This window comes from Stenella coeruleoalba (assembly GCF_951394435.1).
Source record: "Stenella coeruleoalba genome assembly, chromosome: 2".
Lineage (NCBI taxonomy): Eukaryota > Metazoa > Chordata > Mammalia > Artiodactyla > Delphinidae > Stenella > Stenella coeruleoalba.
Window position 1 is genome coordinate 48,982,652 of NC_137147.1, and position 25,218 is coordinate 49,007,869.

A 25,218-nucleotide genomic window follows, 5' to 3' on the forward strand; every position below is an offset into this window, starting at 1 on the left:
GTCCTGGACTTTTGTTTGTTGGAAGATTTTTAATCACAGGTTCAATTTCAGTGCTTGTGATTGGTCTGTTCATATTTTCTATTTCTTCCTGATTCAGTCTTGGCAGGCTGTGCATTTCTAAGAATTTGTCCATTTCTTCCAGGTTGTCCATTTTATTGGCATACAGTTGCTTGTAGTACTCTCTCGTGATCTTTTGTATTTCTGCAGTGTCAGTTGTTACTTCTCCTTTTTCATTTGTAATTCTATTGATTTGAGTCTTCTCCCTTTTTTTCTTGATGAGTCTGGCTAATGGTTTATCAATTTTGTGTATCTTCTCAAAGAACCAGCTTTTAGTTTTATTGATCTTTGCTCTCGTTTCCTTCATTTCTTTTTCATTTATTTCTGATCTGATTTTTATGATTTCTTTCCTTCTGCTAACTTTGGGTTTTTTTTGTTCTTCTTTCTCTAATTGTTTTAGGTGCAAGGTTAGGTTGTTTATTTGAGATGTTTCCTGTTTCTTAAGGTAGGATTGTATTGCTATAAACTTCCCTCTTAGAACTGCTTTTGCTGCATCCCATAGGTTTTGGGTCGTCGTATCTCCATTGTCATTTGTTTCTAGGTATTTTTTGATTTCCTCTTTGATTTCCTCAGTGATCACTTTGTTACTAAGTAGTGTATTTTTTATCCTCCATGTGTTTGTATTTTTTACAGATCTTTTCCTGTAATTGATATCTACTCTCATAGTGTTGTGGTTGGAAAAGATACTTGATACAATTTCAATTTTCTTAAATTTACCAAGGCTTCATTTGTGACCCAAGATATAATCTATCCTGGAGAATGTTCCATGAGCACTTGAGAAAAATGTGTATTCTGTTGTTTTTGGATGGAATGTCCTATAAATATCAATTAAGTCCATCTTGTTTAATGTATCATTTAAAGCTTGTGTTTCAGGGCTTCCCTGGTGGCGCAGTGGTTGAGAGTCCGCCTGCCGATGCGGGGGACACGGGTTTGTGCCCCGGTCCAGGAAGATCCCACATGCCGCGGAGCGGCTGGACCCGTGAGCTTTGGCCACTGAGCCTGCGCTCCGCAACGGGAGAAGCCACAGCCGTGAGAGGCCCATGTACCGCAAAAAAAAAAAAAAAAAAAGCTTGTGTTTCCTTATTTATTTTCATTCTGGATGATCTGTCCATTGGTGAAAGTGGGGTGTTGAAGTCCCTTACTATGAATGTGTTACTGTCAATTTCCCCTTTTATGGCTGTTGGTATTTGCCTTATGTATTGAGGTGCTCCTATGTTGGGTGCATAAATATTTACAATTGTTATATCTTCTTCTTGGATCGATCCCTTGATCATTATGTAGTGTCTTTTTTTGTTTCTTCTAATAGTCTTTATTTTAAAGCCTATTTTGTCTGATATGAGAATTGCTACTCGGGCTTTCTTTTGGTTTCCATTTGCATGGCATATCTTTTTCCATCCCCTTACTTTCTGTCTGTATGTGTCTCTAGGTCTGAAGTGGGTCTCTTGTAGACAACATATATATGAGTATTGTTTTTGTATCCATTCAGCCAATCTGTGTCTTTTGGTGGGAGCATTTAGTCCATTTACATTTAAGGTAATTATCGATATGTATGTTCCTATTCCCATTTTCTTAATTGTTTTGGGTTTGTTATTGTAGGTTTTCTCCTTCTCTTCTGTTTCTTGCCTAGAGAAGTTCCTTTAGCATTTGTTGTAAAGCTGGTTTGGTGGTGCTGAGCTCTCTCAGCTTTTCCTTGTCTGTAAAGGTTTTAATTTCTCCATCAAATCTGAATGAGATCCTTGCTGGGTAGAGTAATCTTGGTTGTAGGTTTTTCTCCTTCATCACTTTAAATATGTCGTGCCAGTCCCTTCTGGCTTGCAGAGTTTCTGCTGAAAGATCAGCTGTTAACCTTATGGGGATTCCCTTGTGTGTTATTGGTTGTTTTTCCCTTGCTGCTTTTAATATGTTTTCTTTGTATTTAATTTTTGACAGTTTGATTAAGATGTGTCTTGGCGTATTTCTCCTTGGATTTATCCTGTATGGGACTCTCTGTACTTCCTGGACTTGATTAACTATTTCCTTTCCCATATTAGGGAAGTTTTCAACTATAATCTCTTCAAATATTTTCTCAGTCCCTTTCTTTTTCTCTTCTTCTTCTGGAACCCCTATCGAATGTTGGTGCATTTAATGTTGTCCCAGAGGTCTCTGAGACTGTCCTCAGTTCTTTTCATTCTTTATTCTGCTCTGTGGTAGTTATTTCCACTATTTTATCTTCCAGGTCACTTATCCGTTCTTCTGCCTCAATTATTCTGCTATTGATCCCATCTAGAGTATTTTTAATTTCATTTACTGTGTTGTTCATCGTTGCTTGTTTTTTTTTTTTTTTTTTTTTTTTTTGCTTGTTTCATCTTTAGTTCTTCTAGGTCCTTCTTAAATGTTTCTTGCATTTTGTCTATTCTATTTCCAAGATTTTGGATCATCTTTACTATCATTATTCTAAATTCTTTTTCGGGTAGACTGCCTATTTCCTCTTCATTTGTTAGGTCTGGTGGGTTTTTATCTTGCTCCTTCATCTGCTGTGTGTTTTTCTGTCTTCTCATTTTGCTTATCTTACTGTGTTTGGGGGTCTCCTTTTTGCAGGCTGCAGGTTCATAGTTCCCATTGTTTTTGGTGTCTGTCCCCAGTGGCTAAAGTTGGTTCAGTGGGTTGTGTAGGCTTCCTGGTGGAGGGGACTAATGCCTGTGTTCTGGTAGATGAGGCTGGATCTTGTCTCTCTAGTGGGCAGGTCCACATCTGGTGGTGTGTTTTGGGGTGTCCGTAGACTTATTATGATTTTAGGCAGGCTCTCTGCTAATGGGTGGGGTTGTGTTCCTGTCTTGCCAGTTGTTTGTCATAGGGTGTCCAGCACTGTAGCTCGCTGGTCATTGAGTGAAGCTGGGTGTTGGTGTTGAGATGGAGATCTCTGGGAGATTTTCGCTGTTTGATATTATGTGGAGCTGGGAGGTCTCTTGTAGACCAGTGTCCTGAAATTGTCTCTCCCACTTCAGAGGCACAGCACTCACTCCTGGCTGCAGCACCTTTCATCCACACGGCTCAGAATAAAAGGGAGAAAAAATAGTAAGTAAGTAAGTAAGAAAGAAAGAAAGGAGGGAGGGAGGGGGGGAGGGAGGGAAGGAAGGAAAGAAAGAAAGAAGATAAAGTAAAATAAAATAAAGTAAGATAAAATAAAGTTATTAAAATAAAAAATAATTATTAAGAAAAACCAAAAAAAAAATTTGAAGGAAAAAAATAAAAAGGACGGATAAAACCCTAGGACAAATGGTGGAAGCAAACCTATACAGACAAAATCTCACACAGAAGCATACACATACACACTCACAAAAAGAAGAAAAGGGGAAAAATTCATGAATCTTGCTCTCAAAGTCCACCTCCTCAATTTGGGATGATTCGTTGTCTATTCATGTATTCCACAGATGCAGGGTACATCAAGTTGATTGTGGAGCTTTAATCCACTGCTTCTGAGGCTGCTGGGAGAGATTTCCCTTTCTCTTCTTTGTTCTCACAGCTCCCAGGGGCTCAACTTTGGATTTGGCCCCGCGTCTGCGTGTAGGTCGCTGGAGGGTGTCTGTTCTTCGCTCAGACAGGACGGGGTTAAAGGAGCAGCTCCTTCGGGGGCTCTGGCTCACTTAGGCCAGGGGGAGGGAGGGGCACGGAGTGCGGGGCGAGCCTGCGGCGGCAGAGGCCGGCATGACGTTGCACCAGCCTGAGGCGCACCGTGGGTTCTCCCGGGGAAGTTGTCCCTGGATCCCAGGACCCTGGCAGTGGTGGGCTGCACAGGCTCCCGGGAGGGGAGGTGTGGAGAGTGACCTGTGCTCGCACACAGCCTTCTTGGTGGAGGCAGCAGCAGCCTTAGCATCTCATGCCCGTCTCTGGGGTCCGCGCTGTTAGCCGCGGCGCCTGTCTCTGGAGCTCCTTTAAGCAGTGCTCTTAATCCCCTCTCCTCACGCACCAGGAAACGAAGAGGGAAGAAAAAGTCTCTTGCCTCTTTGGCAGGTCCAGACTTTTCCCCGGACTCCCTCCCGGCTAGCTGTGGTGCACTAACCCCCTGCAGGCTGTGTTCACACTGCCAACCCCAGTTCTCTCCCTGTGCTCTGACCGAAGCCCGAGCCTCAGCTCACAGCCCCGCCCACCCTGGCGGGTGAGCAGACAAGCCTCTCGGGCTGGTGAGTGCTGGTCGGCACTGATCCTCTGTGCGGGAATCTCTCCGCTTTGCCCTCCGCACCCCGTTGCTGTACTCTCCTCCGTGGCTCCGAAGCTTCCCCCTCCGCCACCCGCAGTCTCCGTCCATGAAGGGGCTTCCTAGTGTGTGGAAACCTTTCCTCCTTCACAGCTCCCTCCCACTGGTGCAGGTCCTGTCCCTATCCTTTTGTCTCTCTTTATTCTTTTTTCTTTTGCCCTACCCAGGTATGTGTGGACTTTCTTGCCTTTTGGGAGGTCTGAGGTCTTCTGCCAGCGTTCAGTAGGTGTTCTGTAGGAGTTGTTCCACGTGTAGATGTATTTCTGGTGTATCTGTGGGGAGGAAGGTGATCTCCGCGTCTTACTCTTCCACCATCTTCCCTACGATCTCCTCTCCATACTATTTTCCATAGTGGTTGCACCAGTTTACATTCCACCAACAGTGCAGGAGGGTTCTCTTTTGTCCACACCCTCTCCAGCATTTATTGTTTGTAGATTTTTTGATGATAGCCATTCTGACCTGTGTGCAGTGATGCCTCATTGTAGTTTTGATTTGCATTTCTCTAATAATTAGTGATGTTGAGTATCTTTTCATGTGCCTCTTAGCCATCTGTATGTCTTCTTTGGAAAAATGTCTATTTAGGTCTTCTGCCCATTTTTTGATTGGGTTGTTTGTGTTTTCAATATTGAGTTGTATGAGCTGTTTGTATATTTTGGATATTAACCCCTTGTCAGTCACATCATTTGTAAGCATTTCTCATAGGTCTTTTCATTTTGTTTCTGGTTTCCTCTGCTGTGCAAAAGCAATTAAGTGTGAATAGGTCCCATTTGTCTATTTTTGCTTTTATTTCTTCTGATCAAAGAAAAGTAAGAGAGACTGATCTAAGAAAATATTGCTGTGATTATGTCAGGGAATGTTTTGCCCATGTTCTCTTCTAGGAGTTTTATGATGTCATGTCTTATATTTAGGTCTTTAAACCATTTTGAGTTTATTTTTGTATGTGGTGTGAGGGAGTGTTCTAATTCCATTGAGTTACATGTAGTTGTCTCGCTTCCCCAAAACCACTTACTGAAGAAACTATCTTTTCTCCATTGTATATTCTTGCCTCCTTTGCCATAGATTAATTGATGGTAGGTACGTGGGTTTATTTCTGGGTTCTCTATTCTTTTTTTTTTTTTTTGTGGTACATGGGCCTCTCACTGTTGTGGCCTCTCCCGTTGTGGAGCACAGGCTCCGGACATGCAGGCTCAGTGGCCCTGGCTCATGGGCCCAGCCGCTCCACGGCATGTGGGATACTCCCAGACTGGGGCACGAACCCGTGTTCCCTGCATCGGCAGGCAGACTCTCAACCACTGCGCCACCAGGGAAGCCCTGGGTTCTCTATTCTGTCCCAGTAATCTATATGTCTGTTTTTGTGCCAATACCACACTGTTTTGATTACTGTAACTTTTTACTATAGTCTGAAGTCTGGAAGGGTTATGCCTCCAGCTTTGTTTTCTTCCTCACTTTGCCTTTTGGTTATGCATTAAAAAGCATTACTCTGAGGAGCAATCCAAAGTCTTTACCGTATTGCCAAGAGGTTTAATGATGAAAAGTTTTAAGAACACCTGACTTAAAGCTAAAATAAATAATGCTTGTTAATGATCAAAGAGGAGGAGTGAGGGGGAAGGAGGAAAACAAGGAGACTCCAAGAATACCTGGCTTGGGCTTCCCTGGTGGCGCAGTGGTTGAGAGTCCACCTGCCGATGCAGGGGACACGAGTTCGTGCCCCGGTCCGGGAAGGTCCCACATGCCGCGGAGCAGCTGGGCCCGTGAGCTATGGCCGCTGAGCCTGTGCGTCCGGAGACTGTGCTCTGCAATGGGAGAGGCCACAACAGTGAGAGGCCAGCATACGGCAAAAAAAGAATACCTGGCTGAGTGACTGGGTGATTGACGGTGACACCTCCCACCACAAAGAACAAGGAGGGAGGAGACGTTTGGAGAGGATGATGACGAAAGTTTTCATTTGTGAAGATGCTGGGTATGAGAAGCCCATAGTACAAGCAGTTGGAGCTGTCAGGTGGAGAGTGGGAAATATGGCTACAGAGTTCAGGAGTAACCATGGGAACAGACTCATTTCAGAATCAATGGCGTAGACTCATTACAAAATAAGCACGCATATCCCTCTCAACTACTATGATTGAATAGCCAAAAGAAGAGAAAGAACTCAACATGAAAAGAAAAAAAAAGAATAAACAAGCATATCCAGGCAGATTATGTGTAAGGCGGTATGTACGGGAACTGAGGAGGGAGAGGGGGTGGCGAAAGAGAGCAAGGTCAAGTGGTCAGAATGGAGGGAGGAGGACTGACTTGAGGAGCCAGGGCAGAAAGGATGCAGGAGAGAGTTGTGTCAACATTGTCAGACGCAGCAAGAGGCCAAATCGGACTCAGACTATTCTGAGGCCATAGAGTCAGGCAGTGGTGACTGTATGGGAGAGTACCCCAAAGCTGTGAGGAGCCAGATCTCAGAGAATTGAGGAATGAGGATGTAGGAGCCATATATATGGGCTTCTCTTTCAAGACATTTAGTTGGAGGGGGGGAATAGGGGGAGGAGTTGGGAAGCCTCTGAGAAAGAGGTAGGCAGGGAGTGGTGTGGCCAGAATCAAGGGATGACATTTTTGAGCATGTCTCTGGTCTGACAGGGAAGACCCAGTGGAGAGGAAGAGCTTGGCCATCCAAGGGTGGGGAGGTCAGTGGAGAGACAGAATCCCGAGGTGGGGGGGGAGGAGACCAGGGGCCACGAGGGCACAGGTGGATAGAAGGAGAAGGGCCATCTGTTCCTCTTCCATGAGAGGCGATATTGACTATAACAGAACGTACAGCTGAGTCTGGATGAGATGAGAAGAAACAAAGGCATTCCCTTATTCCTCTTTCCTCCAGACAGAAGTGGATCCACGGCTTGTGGACCTGAAATGTGTGCAGTTTGTGGGGAGGGCCTGTTTACAAAGAAGAACACAAAATTCACCAAATCAAAAGTAGGGACAAAGTAAACATTTATTTAGAACGAGAAACGAAATCACACAAATTATACATTTTTAAAAAACAGACAGATACCACAAACCCTATAAAATTCAGAAAACAATATGGTTTATAGTTATCAACTGGCACACTTCTGCAGTACTTTTTTCCCCTATATATTTGGCTATAAACTCTGATCATCTCTATGAGAATACTTGTGTAATATTTCCTAAAGAGAGAGTAGAAGGATACTTCAATATTTCTTCTAATGTGGTTGGTTGAATTTGTTTTTTTAATATTGACTGGTGGGATACGTAAAGCTTGCATCTTCACACACAGACTTACCTGCTGTTTGTAGTACTGCTATAGGATTCTGCTCTGCAAATTCAGGAATTATAATTTTATCTAACCGAATTCCCATTAAAAAAGAAAAACAAAACACCTGCGTAATGTATGTTTTAGCTGACTCAGGCTACTATAACAAAATACCATAGACCTAGTGGCTTAAAGAATAGACGTTTATTTCTCACAGTTCTGGAGGCTGGGAATTCTGAGATCAGGTACTAGCATAGTTGAGTTCTGGTGAGAGGCCTCTCCCTGGTTTGCAGATGACTGCCTACTTGCTGTGTCCTCACATGGCTGAGAGAAAGCAAGCAAGCTCCCTGGTATCTTCTTATAAGGTCACTAATTCCATCACGAGGACCCCATCCTCATGACCTCATCTAGATCTAATGACCTCCCAGAGGCCCCATCTCCAAATACGATCACATTGTGGGTTAGGGCTTCAGCATATGAATTGAGGGGGGACAAGTATTCAGTTCATAACAGTGCATTACTAATTAATTAATGCCACATTATCTAGTATGTTCCTGACAGGGAAAAACTTCTGTTTTGACTATGTCCTGAGAACCAAATCCTCTACTTATTTTATATATAAGGGGATTACAAGAACTTTCCACAGACTAACTTCTGGCTTTGTACATTTCAAACCCTGTTTCCCCCTCTGTCCCCACACCCCTGCTGCCAGCCTCTAATGGGACACATTCCTGTCACCATGTCCTGCTTGCACAGATGGCACAGCGGGTGGTAGGAATCCTGGGAGCTCCTTCTACACCAGGATGAACAGCAATAACTGAGATCAATATGGGAGCGACCAAACCACATAGATGTTCCCCACTAAATCCAAACTAATGTCTTCAACTTCCTCTCCACTGGATCCCCAAATGCCGACAGCTGCTTCCAGGCTACCTGACACAAGGGGAACATATGGAAACAGACAGCATCTTAACCAATTGCTATTAAAATACCTTACTTTTGCAAACTTGACAAAAGCACCACATGAACACATTGCTAGGGCCTCTCTCAGGGCTCAGGAAGTGACGGGCTTTCCCTTCATGGTGAACCTATTTCTGCCTCTAGTGCATGGGCTGTGAATGTGAGGGTGGGGGCAGTGGTGAGACAACTATATAAAATAAAATCATTGACAATTATGTAGTGCTTACCAGGGGAAATGCTATGTGTGTATTAAGTTCTTTAATCCTCATAACAAACCTATGATGTTTGCACTATGAAATTCTTCATTTTATGGGCTGGGTAACTGAGTCACAGAGAGGTTAGGTAACTTGCCCAGGGTCACACATGTAGTGAGTGCCAGACCTCGGATTTGAATCCAGGCAGTCCAGCTCATGCTTGCCCCTCGTGCACAGAGCAGCCTTTCCGTAGCATACCCCCCAGCCTGCACAACCACTCCAGGACTCTGCAGTCCCACCTGTCACTTTCTGACACAGTATAATTTTACTGATTTGCTTGTTTTCTGTCCCTTGCTACTAAAATATAGACTCTATGAGGACAGAGTTGTTTATTTTGTTCACTGCTGCATCCCCAGCGCCTAAAACACTGTTTGGCACACAGTAGCTCTGTAGTAAATATTTTGTGATCATCTGAAACTCTTTAATACTCCTCTAAACTCTTTAATCACTCCAAGAGGAGATTTGTAAAATGCAAAAGAAAACAAAAATAAGAGGAAACACAAACAAGTGGGGAAATTTTGGCTCACATGAAATCCATGGGGAGAAAACGAACTTTATATATTTTGAATAAGAAGTTGACGCCGTGCTAAGTGTCTGTAATTCATGTTATCCAGTCCTACATGTCTCAGATCAGGTAGATTATACAGGGAACCACCTAGGAATGACCAAAGAACTCCAGATGGTCTTGTGCACTCAGCTGAGGTTTGAAATCAAAATTTGTGTTAGCACCTGACTGCATATTTATGCATTATGTGATCTTCTCTTGTAATACTCAAGGGCCAAAGAAAACATACAGATGGGTGGATGCAAGACTGAGGATTTGTTGATTGGCTGTGCCAGCACGTCAGAGGAGTGGGGGGGTTGTGTCTCATGAGGAGAGTACCCTTAAAGTGTCCTTAAATCCAAGAGGGCTGGGGGCTGTTATACAGGCAGATTGAAGGCCGATGCCTTGGTAAGACTGAAGGTGGGTGGGATGAAGGTGGAAGGGAAGGAAGGGTATAGAGTTGAGGTCAGAGTGGAATTTCAGAGTTCAAGATTTCAGAGGTGAAGCAGTTCTAGGTGATGACAAGGTCTTGTAACAAGATAGGAGATATTGATGGCAACTGAGTAGAGCTCTCAGATGAGTCATAGGACATGAGAAAATTTGATATTGTGTGGGTTAGGCACTGATGCATACATTTATCATCTTGGGTGATGATTTGGAAACTGCAAAGCCAGCTTTAAATATCACATGATGTTTAAGTATCACCTTCTCCAATAGTCTCCTTTTGCTTGAAAATACTTGACTTATAATAACTCTAAAATAATAATCCTCCCCAAATTAACAAACCAGGATTTTAGTATCATTTCAATTCAGCAGGTTCATAATGTTGGGGGCTGTGAGTTTTGCTTGCTGAAGGTTTGATTCTTTTTTTCCTTAATATTTATTTATTTATCTATCTATTTATTTATCTATCTATTTATTTATTTGGCCGCGCTGGGTCTTAGTTGCGGTCGCAGAATCTCCTTTGCGGCATGAGGGCTCTTTAGCTGCAGCGTGCGGGATCTAGTTCCTTGACCTGGGATGGAACCCGGGCCCCCTGCATTGGGAGGGCGGAGTCTTAACCACTGCGCCATCTGGGAAGTCCCTGAAGGTTTGATTCTGTTCAAAGAATAATTTGCAGATAAACACACACCAAAGGAGTGCCACTCTATAGCTCCAGATTAAAGTCCGTTTTGAGATGATACTGAAGAATCCATATTCTATTTGGTGCTACACACATCATAAAAGATCTTGAGTCTCCAGAAATCCACATTCTAAAGCTACAAGACACTCAGTAAACACATAAATACCATGTTAAACAATGGTAGGATGGATAAAAGCACTTAGATCTCCCAGACACCCAATCCACGAAGTGCTCCAATTACAAATATAACAGGCTGACCTTCAGAGAAACAAAATCTTTACTAAGCATTCTCTAATAGCTTTTAAAAAAGATAATAGAAGCTTGAAATTGGATGTAATGTCCAGTGAAGAGTAAGATTTCAGCTTCTTTCACTGTCAGGTGCAGCTGGGGATAGGCAAAGAAACGTTCTGTTTTGTTTTGTTTTTCGAAGTTTTTTATCCAGTACTAAGCGTGAAACATTAAAGAAAGATATCAGAAATCCCAGATCAACCGTAGCCAGCAAGTAAATTGATTATATTCTTTTTTAAGGATATTCATAATAAAAGAATCAATCCACATGTTTAATTGAATTCACCTAAAATGGTAAGAAATCTTACTGAAGTTGTACAAAGTAGAGATTGTGTAAAAGGCATTCAACCTTGCAAACTTTCTAACCAGGGAGTAACTAAACAATTTCTCCTTTCCCCGCTTGGGAAGGTTGAGTGCCAGGTACCTGGATAGTGTGGGAAAGTTCTAACTGAAGGAATCCATGCTGTAGATTTTACATGTGAAGTCATTTTTAGACATTTTGTAGAGCTAGGGAAACAGTTTTGCCCTTTCCATTTTTCCCCTACCAAGTTTTCCATATCTTCAAGACAGATGGAGCAAATGTAACAAAACCAACCCGATGCAGAGGATGCAATCTGGGATATTAAAAATAAAATCTTTTCCAAATCTTCACAAGCTCCTTTAAAAACACTTCCAACCAAGTGTTAAAGCAGCTAACAGAGGTGTCTAAAAATGGAAAAAAGAAGAGGTGCTCCAAAGGGTTCTTTTTTCAAAACCAGTCAACATTAATATTTACTTCTCAGAAAGAGCTCTTTACACAATCAGCAGATATGACCAAATTTAGTCATATGTGAATTGAAAATGATTATATCCCAGAGGGCTCTCCATTGACAATCTTTAAATATAAAAATGTTGAATCAAATCCAGAAATAAGACAAATAGTCAAATGCAATTAATACACAAGATAATGTTAATATTATATTTTACTTTATTTATTTTTGGCTGTGTTGGGTCTTCGTTGCTATGCGTGGGCTTTCTCTATTTGCTGCGAGCAGGGGCTACTCTTCGTTGTGGTGTGTGGGCTTCTCATTGCAGTGGCTTCTCTTGTTGTGGAGCACAGGCTCTAGGTATGTGGGCTTTAGTAGTTGTGGCACGCAGGCTCAGTAGTTGTGGCTCATGGGCTCAGTAGTTATGGCTCACAGGCTCTAGAGTACAGGCTCAGTAGTTGTGGCACATGGGCTTAGTTGCTCTGCGGGATCTGGGGTCTTCCTGGACTAGGGATCGAACCCGTGTCCCCTGCGTTGGCAGGCGAATTCTTAACCACTGAGCCACCAGGGAAGTCCCAGTATCATATTTTAACAGACTCCAAATAAACATTCAGCACCATTGCATTATTCAAAGAAATCAGTAAAGAAAATATGGTTAGGTAGATTTTGACATTGTATTCTTACCCTTACTAACTCTAAGCCCTTTATTATAGAAACATTGTAGCTTATATTTTACGTTTTCGTAATATTTAAATTTTATATTTTCATAATATTTAAAAATAGGAGCCTATCAATCGTGACTCCTGGATTTTTAATTTTCTATGTAAAACTAATTTATTCTGAGCCATATATAACTTCAGATTTTCTAGCAAGAGATTATCCGCACAAAATTGTGTTCAAATGTTACTCTCCCATTGCCATCGTCCAAAGAATGCATCAATATTCAGTTAAATGTAAATAAAATTAATCTTTCTTCTTTTTTCCACTGGGACATATAAGTAAATTGTTTGAAATGTATTACTGGTGGAAATTAAATGTAAATTACTTCTTAATTTATGGAGCCTCAGTGCACTGGGAACTGATCTAGGTGCTAGGGATACAGCCATGAATGAGGCAAACAAGGCCAATTCAGGCCAATAGGGGAGACTGGCAACAGCCCTATAAACAAGCAAAGGCACAAACAAGACCATTTTGGATAGTGATGAGTTTTGTGAAGCAGAGGGAATCCGCCAGTGGCATGGAGGGTGGCTGAGAGAGCATGAGGGCCAGGGAACAGGTCAGTTGGGAAATCAGAGAAGGCGATGTTTCGATCAAGACCAGAGCAGCCGAAGGAGCCAGCTGTGCAAAGAACAGGGGGGGAAAGCATTGCAGGCAAAGCGAACAGCTAATGCAGGGAGGAGCTTGGTGTGTTTGTATATCAGAAATGCGGCCAGTGGGGGTGGACTGGGGCGCCGGGGGTGGTGGTGAGAGATGAGGTCCAGGTGTTAGGCAGGGCCAGATCATGGAGTCAAGATTTGGGGGTTATTCTGAGAGTGAAAAGAAGCCACAGTAATTGATTGCATTTTTAAAAAAATCACTGTCTCCTGTGAGGCAAATGGAAGGGCAAGGACCAGAATAGAGGCAGGGAGACCAGGTTAGACCTGCCAGGAGTCTGGGGGAGGCACAACTAGAGGCCCTTAGCAGGGTGCTGGCAGTGGCCACAGCGGGGAAGGTGAGAAGTGCTCAAATTTGCAATATATTTTAGAGATACAGCCTAAGGGACTTTCTGGTAGTGAATTGCAACTCCTCAAACTAAGTTCTCTCTCTTGAACTACATTTCCAAAGCTTTTCTGATACAATTTTAGATCCCAGCCCCTTGCGCTCACCTCCCTACTCCTCTGCACATCTGTGCGCCCCTTTCAGACCTCAGAAAAATGCCCCCTCAAACCTCTTAAATCACAGTTGGTCCCAATGGCTTATCCAGCCACCCATTCCAGAAATGGCTCTCCAGACAGCCTTTCCCAGGTCCTATCACCTTACAATCCATACCTTCCAAAGGACCCCCTAGAGAAATCCTCAAACAGTCATTTCACATTTTTACGTGACTCCCCGCATACACAAGACTTCTGCACCCTCTGGGGATCTGTCCTAGAATGTTACAGCAGCCCCAGTCACATTCAGAGGGTGGTTTTGCAGGCAAGCTCTATACTAGGGTCTTTGCCTGCCTCAGTTACCTTGCAGGGGACAGAGCTACCAGTAGCGCCTTCTTACAGTTGAGGAAACCAGGATGTAGATGTGTTTTGCAAGTTGCAAAACAACACCCAGCTAGGATTTAAGTCAGGTGAGGCTCAGCTAGGCTCTTTACCTCGTGCTTCTCTAGGAACTGCTTCCCCCAAAACAACACCCCTCCCCACCCACTCTTGGTGAAGCATCATGGTTAGAACACTTTTAGGAGTGTTAGGAGCCAGATTGCCTGGACTAAAACCCCAGTGTCATTACTTTTTAGTTGCATGACCTTGGATAAGACACTTAACTTCTCTGTGCCTGTTTCCTCCTCTGTAAAGGAGCGATAACGATAATACCTACCTCATAAGGTGAGGATTAAGTGAGTTACTATATATAAAGTGCTTAGAATGACATCTGGTTTAGAACAAGTGCTACATAAATATGAATTATCATTGTCATCATTCTCCTGTCCCCCACTGACACGTCACCTTCACTTCATATTTGTGCCACAAAACTTCAGCTACGTGATTATCAAGCTATTCCCAAAAGACTCCTAGGTAGGTGTCTAGGTAAGGGGGTTGTTAGGGGAGTGCAGAGTGAGGTCATTATAAAAAAAACTTGATGGGCAAAGTGATGAGGCAAGTGTCAGGGAGGCTAAAGAGACACTTAATACGTTGTGATTAATTTACTCTGAATAATGCATTGAGGTGAAGACATTTTTAAAGCATTATTTAGATTAAATGACTTACCATTCTGAGGCTCATCTCACGAACCAGGAAGTGTGTGGAGCAGGCAGCGGGGAGCCTGTTCTCTCCAGTCTTGCATTACCTGGGGTTCAGGGCCTGCATCTCAAGCTCTTGCTTCCACTTCATTGTTTTTAGTCACTACAATGTTTAGGATGTTTACCAGTCTAAGTAGACTGGGTTTATCTGTGGGAACAACAATAACAGCACATTTCATCAGCTCAGTGATAAGGTTTATTTCTTGTTCCTGCCACAAGTCTGTCACAGAAGGCCTACTTATTGTAGTCATTGAGGAACTAGGCTGGCAGAGGCTCCATCTCAACATGCTTCCCTGACCATGGGGGCAGGGGAGAGGGAGCATGGCAAGCCACACACATGGCTCTTGAAGCTTCTGCCCAGAAATGCCCCATCATGCTGCTCATATTAACTCCACAAGGAGTTAACTGAAAGTGAACAGAAAACCCAACTAAAAGTAGCTGGAACAATAAAAAGGGGGGGGGGGGAGGGTATTTTCTCACCCAATAAGAAGTCTGGAGGTGGATCAAGGCCCAAGTCTGTATATCCAGCAATACAAGGAGGGCTTCAGGGGTCCACTTTATTCCCATCCTTAGGGTGTCAGCAATATCCCCCCTCAAGGTCACAAAATGGCTGCAGCAACACCAGCCATCACATGCATACCAACAACGTCTGGAGAAGAATAGTGATGTTTCCTCCCATTAGCCTCATATTATTGAGAAAATGTTTCCCAGAACCCCCAGCTTCCTTGGGTCCCACTGGCCAGAATTAAATCATATGGCTGTGTCTTAGCCAGTCACTGGCAAAAAGAATTAGACCACTTCCTGGTGTGAGAAAAGGCCTGTTTTCCCTTTGCCCAAACAACTCTGACTTCTGTAAGAAATATGCCACCGAACATAAGAAATCAGGAAAACGTAACCTAGTTTCACCAATAAGCTCCTTTATTCAGAGTGTAAATAAAGAGGGACCACGATGACCCCTCATGAAAAGCCTTCATTTGTGCTAACGTAATTATCCACAGTGGAATAACTATGGGCAAATAAAGCAAGCAAAACAGGCATTTAATAGGGAGGGATCATTTACCTAAGGGTCAGGGAAATAAGAAACTACTTTGGGTTGATATTACATCTGTCTCAAAAGAGTTGACCGAAAGAATTCCCCACTCCCTGCTTTGTGATCTCCCACCATAACCTAAACATACCTTCTTCATCATTCCACTCACCACACGTTATTGCCTTTATCTGTGTACCTGTCTGTCTCCACCTGCAAGACTGTAAGCTCTTTGAAAGATATGGTCTGTTTCATCTATTTTTTTCCTGTGTGTGCTAAAAATAACAATGGGTAACATCAGTGGATTGCTCCCTGTGTACCAGTGCCCATTCTAAGTTCTAAATGAATTAATTCTTGTAATGTTAACACCTGTCTTGTGAGGTCTGTGCTGTTATTATCTATATTTTATGGATGAAGAAGAGACGAAGGTTAAAAAGGTTAAGTCACTTGACCAAATGTACACAACTATTAAGTGAGAGAGTTGAATTTCAAATGGAGGCAGCCTAGCTGAGTCATGCCTCACAGATGTGCTCCACAAATGGGTCAACCTAATGTACTTGAAAATGCAATGTGAAGGTGAGAGAGAACAGGAGTGAAGAACAAGTGAAGTTATCTTTTATTGACATGTGGAATCTGAAATCAAGTATGAGAGACCTAAATTCTCTAACGGTAGAGATCATGTGTGTTTCCCCTGTTCAGTATGGTATCTCTGACTTCTAGTAGTCCCAGCACACGGTAGGTCCTCAAGTATTCCTGGAAGTGGGGGAGGGAGGAGGGGAGGGACTGAGCCAGGGAGGAAGAGAGGGAGGGAGGAAGAGAGATTAAATGAATAAACACAACTAATGTCCTCCTTCCTCTATATTTTCTACCTTCTCTTCCTCTTACTTCCATGGGTAACTTGGCTTCTGTTACCCTAACATCCTACCTAGGAGAGGAGGAAGTATTGTTTCTAAGTATTGTGTTCTCAAAGAGAAGAGTTTAAGTGTAACATTGTTACAGAGTACTGAGGCCTCTCTGCTGCCCTAAAATTCATTTGGGTTTTGAAACAATGTATCTTGTATAGAGTAGACTTTTCCTCAAACTGAAACATTTTTAAAGAATTTGGACTTGTGCTTGTTTTCTAATTGTGTGCTGCTTGAAATAATGCAAGGCAGGGATGCCAGTTTCCACGTGGACACATTGATTTATTTGTAAAAAGTCAATGCAAGTCCATAAGCAAATGAACAGCAATAATTAAGGGCCAGGAAATGGCCACTCTCCGTTGATGGAACTAGTACTCCAGCAGTCCCTCCACCAGCAATGTGTCACATTAGGTAATAGGCTGCGAATGCTAAAGGCACTTTTTTCTTCTTTCAGCACCATTGTCTTAGGACTCTGTTTTCATGGTCCATAGAATTTCACAGTCCATAGAAAAAACCATACAAATGTAACATATCAGATCTAATCTTTAAATCATATATACTCCCCACTCTAGTTTTAATCATCAAAGTAAAATCATACTGAAACTGAAGCATTGCACTGTTGTCGCAAGTGAATTTTAAGTGTTCTTATTCGTAGAGGGTGTCCAAGTTTCTGTTGTTGATTTTCTTGTTTGATTCTTATCCAGAGAGCTAATTTTTAAAAGTGTCTCTTTGGTCTAACCTTGAACTGGAATTTCATGGGTCTCTGAATATCCCAAAATTTGTTTGTTCTTTATTCTCAGGTTACTTTCCGATTTCATTTAAATGTCTTTGAGTTATTAAGGATTTTTTCTGGTGTCTCCTTCAATTTCAACACATCCAAAAATGAGCGCATTGATTTCTTCCCCATCTGGCTTTTTCCTCTGTGTTCTGTCTCTTGACTGATGGTACCATCCTTCACCCTCTGATCTAACCCAATACTTTGGCCACTCTTGATCACTCTGATTTTCCCACCTAGAGCCAGTTAGTTGACAAGTCCATTCGTCTAATCTCTAGATCCATCCTTTCCTTTTCATTCTCACACCCACTGCCCTAAGTCAGTCCCTCATCATTGTCACGTGGAATATTGACCCCCAAAGTGGTTTCCATTGTTTATCTCTTATCCCTCCAACCCATCCTTTATATTTCCATTCAATTCTCTCCTAAAAGAGAAGTGTATCATTTCTCCCCTGCTTGGAAATCGAAAATGCCTCACCCTGACCAATTTTTAAAAAGCCCAAACTCTTTAATGACACTGAAGGCTCTTCAGTTACTCCTAGACTGCTTTGTCAGCCTCATCACCTTTCACTCCCCACCATCACCTTCCTTATCCCTGCACGTGTATGTGTTTTCCCCAGATTTACCATGACATTCCTCAATTCCATCTGCCTGGCAAAATCCAAATAACCCTTCAAGGCCTAGTTCAAATACCCCTCCTTTTATGGAAAGGTCCTTGATCGCCAGGCAGAATTAATCCCTCCTTCCTGCTCTCACAGCATTTTGTTTATATCATTATGCCCTTTGTCTGAGGTCAGGTTCCCAGAAGAAGATCCTGAGAGGAGCATTTGTAGGCAAAGGTGTTACTAAGGCGATGTTCCCAGAAGAGACTGGCAAGTGTATGAGGGAAGTAGGACAGGGAAGGAAAAGAGACAGAGCGAATGTAAGACAAGGCAAAGTCCTAGGAGTAGCTCGGCCTGATCTGGTAGGGAAAGCCTGGACATTAACTTAAGTCCTTCTCTAAGGCAAAGGGAGCTGGGCTTTTTTTATTCCCACACTGAGCAGTCACTGCTAGGAATTAAGCTCCCCAGCACTTGCTGCTCTCTAAATTTGTACATAGTACCCTGGGGTAGCAACGGAAGAAGAGACACTAGTTCAGCCCAGTGGAAGCAAAAGCACATCAGCTGATGGAGGGGCACAGAAATGGTGACAGGGATCCCCGAACATCCGGGAGGAGGCAGACAATGTCAGCTCTGCTCCTTAGTATAGGCTGACCTGGTTCCGTCTAAGCATCCCCAGCCCCTGGATCCCCAACCACTTGGGGGCAGAGAACCCTTCTTAGTCATCCTTACGTCCCCACAGCATGGAGGGTATCACTTTGCACCTCGAAAGTGCTTAAATAACATTTGTTGGTTCAAATTGAATACTCCTTTCCTAGGTCTTGTGCAACATTTTGCTGCTACTAATCATACTGATGAGATGGGTTTTTTCCCCCTAGCTGGTTTTAGCTCAATAATAGAAGATATGGCTTCTGGGGTTTCAAAACCTATGGTTCAACTTTTCACATTGCGCTTTTCTTCCTGGGGCAACAACTTGCTGAGCACATCTCTTCCTAAATTCCAAGACAGGCTGCTTGCTCTGCTCAGTCAAGACTGCCAACTCAAGAAACATTTTTGAAAGATCACAGTCAGCATCACTGCCAAGAGAAGAAGTTCTTGGCACAAAAAGGACCTGTTTCAATATGAGATGCCAGATGGTGATTTCAACTTCAGCTAAATTCCTGCTGAAAAAAAGTGTTTGAGCTGCAGATGAGAAAAGCTTCTATGACAAATTTCCAAGTGTTAGAAGCTTCAGAAGGAAATGGCAAGTGTTGATATACTCCCCTCCCAACCACATGCACACACACCGTAGAACTACTACCTGCATCTGGTAGCTAAGATTCCTACAAAGATGCCTTTGCTTTTTAAGAAGACTTTCAGCCCTGATATGATTTTTACTAATATTAAAGTATATTATCCAAATCCATGAAAATAAAATACTATTTGTTTTTTGTGCAGTGTTTTTTCTAAGTATGTGTCCCTTTAGCATCTGCTGTGAGCTTTTTTGGTATCTGGAGGCAATGCTTTCCTCTCCACCAACAACTCCATTATTAAGCCAATTTATAAACAGTGTGTCTCCCCTCTCTAAATACTTTCATGTGACAAGGGATGTACGTGAAGTGTACATTGATGGTGCTCTGCCTGGATGCCCTTGGGTCCCTGACTTACTGGTGCAGGAAATAGAAAGCCCAGCTCCTCTAACTCAAGTCAGGGCAAACTCTGAGGTGCAGTTTATGCTCCAGAGCTCCACTCAAGATTAGGCTGAGGTTGGGACTTTGCCTGAAATTTTGCCCTTGGCCGGCTTCTTCTTTTCTGCTCTCCGTGTCTTCCCCCTCCCCCTCCCCCTCCTCCACCACCCTCCCCTACGGGTTTCTGCTGGAGCATTTCTTTAATAAAACTCATGCACACAAATCCTCATCTCAGGGTCTAGTTCTGGGGAACCAACCTAAAATTATGGACAATAGAAAAACTAAAGGCATTTTGTGCTAACAGAGGGAAGACAGTTTTTTCTGGAGCAAGGAATGTATGCATACCTCCTTTATCAATCAAGGTCTCAGAAGGAAATAGTGGATAAGCTCAAATTAGGTATTTGGAGGATAGTTAATAAAGGGACTACTTACAAAAGGGTAGGTCGGGTGCAAAGAAACAAGGATAGTGCCTGCCTGGGAGCTGATAACAGGGGTGCCATTACCAAGCCCAGGCCTGAGTGGCAGAACGGATGACTGAGAGTTGTGTAGCAAAGGCTGTGCCACAGAAGCTGTGATCTTAAGGGAAGCAGCCGGCCTACAGAGACCCTATAGGGGGCAGCTGGCTGAATAAATACCCCAACCTCATGCTCTTTCCACCTTCCAATCTTTTGCCAGTGACCCTGTCAGCCGAACCTAACGGGATGCCAGGTGCAAAGGAGTCCCTTAACGCAATACATTTTGATGGCCTCTTAGGGAATTGAGCAGTAGAGAAGGGTAGAGGGGGCATCTGGAAGGACAAACAAGCACACCTACCTGTTTTCACACACACACACACACACACACACACACACACACACACACACACAGACACGTTTGGCCCATTCTTGACTTTGCTTTGTGACCAGATTCACAGAAATAGGCACTCATTTTTCTCTCTGCTGATTTCCCTCCTTCCCCTTTTATCTTATTTGTACTCCAGGGGATCCAGAAATAGGCTGCATGATGTTGGGGAAGAGACCTCAATAATAAAAAATCAGACAAAATGCTTTTTCTGTTAAAGTCTGAGCATGGCATCTGGGCATCTCAGCATAGCCCCCAAACCTCATCTCCAAGATGGCTTTTTTTTTTTTTTTTTTTTTTGGCAGATTGAAATATGACTCACAGAGCTCACTGCCATAAGATTTATCATCACTTTGACCTCAGTATTTTGGCACAAAGGGGTCTAGATTATATCCTTAGAGAACCATGCCCATTCTGTCCAAATTGAAAACAAAATGCAAATCAAAGATTTATGTCACTTTTGGTAATGAAGGATCTAATCGCTTTCTCATCAATCCAGATGCGAAGATGCCCTCATTATTCAGTTTAGACCCAAATGTCCTCATTATTGGAAATGATGCTGTCTTCTTATTGGTTTCATTTTCTGTTTCTGAAATGGTCATTTCCCCTGCATTCACCTTTGGCTTGGTTCCGAATATAAAGCACTGCAAAATGTGCAGAGTGGAAGACAAAAGGTCACCCAGTTATTTCAAGGCCTTTGAAATTAATCATGGAAAACAACACGGCTCCTTAGGATGCCTGCAGTAGCTGATGTGGGCGGGACAGAGGATAGAGGATGGAGCAACGCCCCTCCCACTCATCCTTAGAGAACAGGCACACACAGCAGTGACTGCCCTCTGAGCCTCCAGCCCTCTCTCTCTGGGTCCCCTGCAGGTGCAGATACAGCTGAGCAGAAAACAGGTAGGCTGTGAGACAGGTATTAACAAATGGCCTGCAGGGTTGTCATGTCTAAGTATTAAAATAGGGTACACTGGGCTATTTTCTCCTGAAATTTTATTTTTTTAAATACTTTTGGGGGGTCCAAAGGTTTTAGAGGGTGGTGGCTTTTAAGAATACTTAAAAACTCTGTGTTTCATTCCAAGAAGGCTGTTTGCATCACCCATGAACCTGCATGGGAGGCGAGTGTGAGTGTAGATGAGCCCAGCCCAGGGGACTGATACGTGATCTTGAACAAAGCACCAAACCCTCCTGAACCCAGGCTCGTTGTCACAACAAGGAATTGGGTGGGATGAAGTAACAACCCTCTTCTTGTTCTAACATTACACTCCCTGAAACACGAGCCAGCAGCCATAGGCAGCTAGTCTGAGGGGAGATGAGCTACAAAATACACACACAATTTCAGACTTAGTACAACCACTCATGTAAATCGTATCATTCATAATTTTTATATTGATTACATGTTGAAATGATAATATTTGGGGTATATTGAGTTAAATAAAATATAAACATTTTACTTGTTTGCTTTTACTTTTAAAAATGTGACTACTAGAAATTTTTGAATTGCACATGTAGCTCACTTTATATTTCTTTCAGACAGAACTGTTTATTTATTTATAGGACTATTTTAAAATATGTTTCTGGGTTCCTCTTTTACGTGTGCATCAGATTCTAGAAAACTTAAAGTAGTCTTGCTTGGGGAAAAAATGTTACGTCATTTTCCACTCAAAAGTCTTTCTTTTTTTTGTGTGTGGTATGCGGGCCTCTCACTGTCGCGGCCTCTCCCGTTGCGGAGCACAGGCTCCGGACGCGCAGCCTCAGCGGCCATGGCTTACGGGCCCAGCCGCTCCGTGTCATGTGGGATCTTCCCGGACTGGGGCACAAATCCGTGTCCCCTGCATCGGCAGGCAGACTCTCAACCACTGCGCCACCAGGGAAGCCCCCCCTTTTTTTTTTTTTTTAAAGGTAAAGATTTCATGTCATGTTGGCTAAATGTTTAAGAAAGTGCGAGGTGAAGGAATACCAATGCTTCTTAAACTAGAATTTTATTTTCTTCTGCTTTGAAGCAAGCTATAAGTGTCCGTCTTTAGGCACTTAAGTCTTTAGGACAGTAGAACATTTCCAGATTCCAGACACATGAAAAAAGGTATTTCCAAAAGTGAAGAGCAGCCTCCCCGTGCTGCCGTGCACACACATGTGACATCTCTTCTCCACGTAAGGGCCAAGTATTTGGAAAGCACCTCATAGCTCAATCCGTGAGCTCCAAAAGGCTCATGTTTCTGCTGTGCAATAACTGCTGGGTCAAATAAAGAACAGTGGACAGAGACAGGGCATCGGATATACCTTCAGACTGATGATCTGGGCAGAAAGAGCAGCAGAGGGAAGCTGCAGAGGCAGTTATGAGCACAGTGGAAGGAGGGTAGGTTGTCTGCAAACAGTGAGGATACATATATCTGCATGGATCAAGCAGGGTCTTGAATGTCAGGAAGGAGATCTAGGACCTGATATGAAAGGCAATGGGCTGAATGACTTGATAAAAGCCATGTTTTCAGGAAATCACACCTCTCTTCTCTGTCATGCTATATATGTGTGTGTCTCCCAACTGGAGGACCTGACTGGAATCCAATGCCACCTCACAGTGTTCCCTCACTCTCTCATGTGTGCATAGTTTTGCTTCCCCAAAGGAGAGTAACACATTCCTCAAGGGCAAGGACCCAGGTTGATGTTTCTTTTGAACATCTCATGACTCCCAGGATAGTAATGGGCACAGAGTAGGTGTTTAATGCTTATGTTAAAAAAAAAAAGTGCTGAATCCCTGTTTCTTCTTCATTCATATATTTCACGAGGGAAGATGGAGAATCCTAATTCTTAATAGAGGTCCTTCAGGGCAAAAGTGTAAACCTGTTTGCTTTCTGTCTTGTTCCCATTCCTCTTCTGTGTTTTTCTCATTTCCTGCTGGCATCTTCTTGGGTTCTTACCATAAGTATTTTGTCACTGAAACTCCTAGTCTTTGATTTGCATGTCTGGAACCCAGAGTTCCCCCTTCCTCCTGTCACCATTTCCTTAGGGCCTTGGGGAGAGTATAATGTCCTTTTCACCCAGACAGTCCCTGGGCTGGATTATTCCCGCTAATCTGCTTTATCTATTTGGTCCTCCCTGATATAGCTCTACAGCTCACATGAACACCGTTCTGATTAGTTCAAATCACCAGAGAAATAAGAAAGACACTTATTAAAGAAGTGTAGAAGGAGCTGGGAGTTACTACATAGTGATAGAAGAATTTTTTTTGACTATTCTGTGATTAAGAAATAATGTATACCCAACTATGACTTTGAGGGAGAGTACACTGAGTTTGGTTAGAGGTCTAGCCTTTCTTTAACCAGAAAAAGATAACTCTGCAGATCCCAGGAAATTCACGAAGCCTGAATTTCCCTCTCTCTCCTCACCCCCAACCCTTAAAAAAGTATGTTTATTTATTTATTTTTGGCTGCGTTGAGTCTTCGTTGCTGTGCATGGACTTTCTCTAGGTGCGGTGAGCAGGGGCTACTCTTCATTGTGGTGTGCGGGCATCTCATTGTGGTGGCTTCTCTTGTTGGGGAGCACGGGCTCTAGGCGCACGGGCTTCAGTAGTCGTGGTTCGCGGGCTCAGTAGTTGTGGAACACAGGCTTAGTTGCTCTGCAGCATGTGGGATCTTCCCGGACCAGGGATCGAACCCGTGTCCCCTGCATTGGCAGGAGGATTCTTAACCACTGTGCTACCAGGGAAACAAAGAATAACTTTCTTTTCCCTGGATGATGATTATTTGTTAACTTTTTACAGCTTTTTACCAATGGAAGAAAGCCAGTCCAGTACTGGAAAATGTAGCAGAAAATCCATTTAAAAATTTCGGCTATAAACACCTTAATGATACCGGGTCCCTGAACAAGGCTTTTTTTTAGGTGAGAGCTGATATCAGAGGCAGATAAACTGCAACAGATAAGAAATGTGGCTTGTAAAGGGTATGAACTCTGGGTATTTACATTTCTTTTCATTTTTTTCTTATATTGCATATAATGTAGTATTGGAGCTTGGCTACTATTTCTGCTGTTATCTTTATTTTTTGTTTAACAGAGAAAAGCTCAATTGATAGCTTCTAAGGTAAATTCCTGCTTTCTTCCAGTAGCTCAGTCTGGACTAAGACAAACCTTTCACGCTGTATAACCTAAATTGCAGGCACATTGTGTCAAATTATCTGAGTTAGCAGGATTGTTCGTGCAAAGCTACACTGTGAAGTAGCCATGCTGCACACTTTCCCCTCCTTTGTAGGGAAGCTGGAAGTTATATGTAATTTCCAGCATTAACTCCACCCCATTAACTCCCCTCATGAAAGAGTATCTTGTGTTTTTGAAATTACACAATCCCCACCAATTCTGATCTTTCTCTATAGGGAACATCTCCTGGCCCCCAAGAATCACTGCTTGAAACTAATGACAGTCTCATCCTTAAGGATTCTTGCAGGTTAAAAAGGGATGCTTGGAGAGAGAACTTGTAGGATGAGGTTCCCATGGCAGAGACTAGCTGAAACAAGAAAAAAATCTGTAACATATATAAATCTAAATATATATATTCTTTTTCATATTCTTTTCCATTATGGTTTATTGCAGGATATTGAATATAGTTCCCTGTGCTATACAGTAGGATCTTATTATTTATCCATCCTATATACACTAGTTTGCATCCGCTAATCCCAAACTCCCAATCCTTCCCTTCCCTACCCCCCTCCCCCTTGGCAACCACACGTCTGTTCTCTATGTCTGTGAGCCTGTTTCCGTTTCACATATATGTTCGTTTGTGTTGTATTTTAGATTCTACATATAAGTGATACCATATGGTATTTGTCTTTCTCTTTCTGACTTACTTCACTTAGTATGATAATCTCTAGGTCCATCCATGCTGCTGCAAATGGCATTATTTCATTCTGAAAAAAAAAAAACCAAACTCTTCATTCTTACCTTCTAAGACTGTTGGCTGTTTTAGTCCCCAATGA

At 42.9% G+C, this 25,218-nt stretch overlaps 1 long non-coding RNA gene across 2 annotated transcripts in view; it reads left to right on the forward strand.

Moving 5' to 3' along the window:
• The window catches only part of LOC307182257, a 42,125-nt gene that overhangs the window by 16,228 nt on the left and 679 nt on the right, over positions 1 to 25,218 (forward strand). The window lies entirely within an intron of this gene.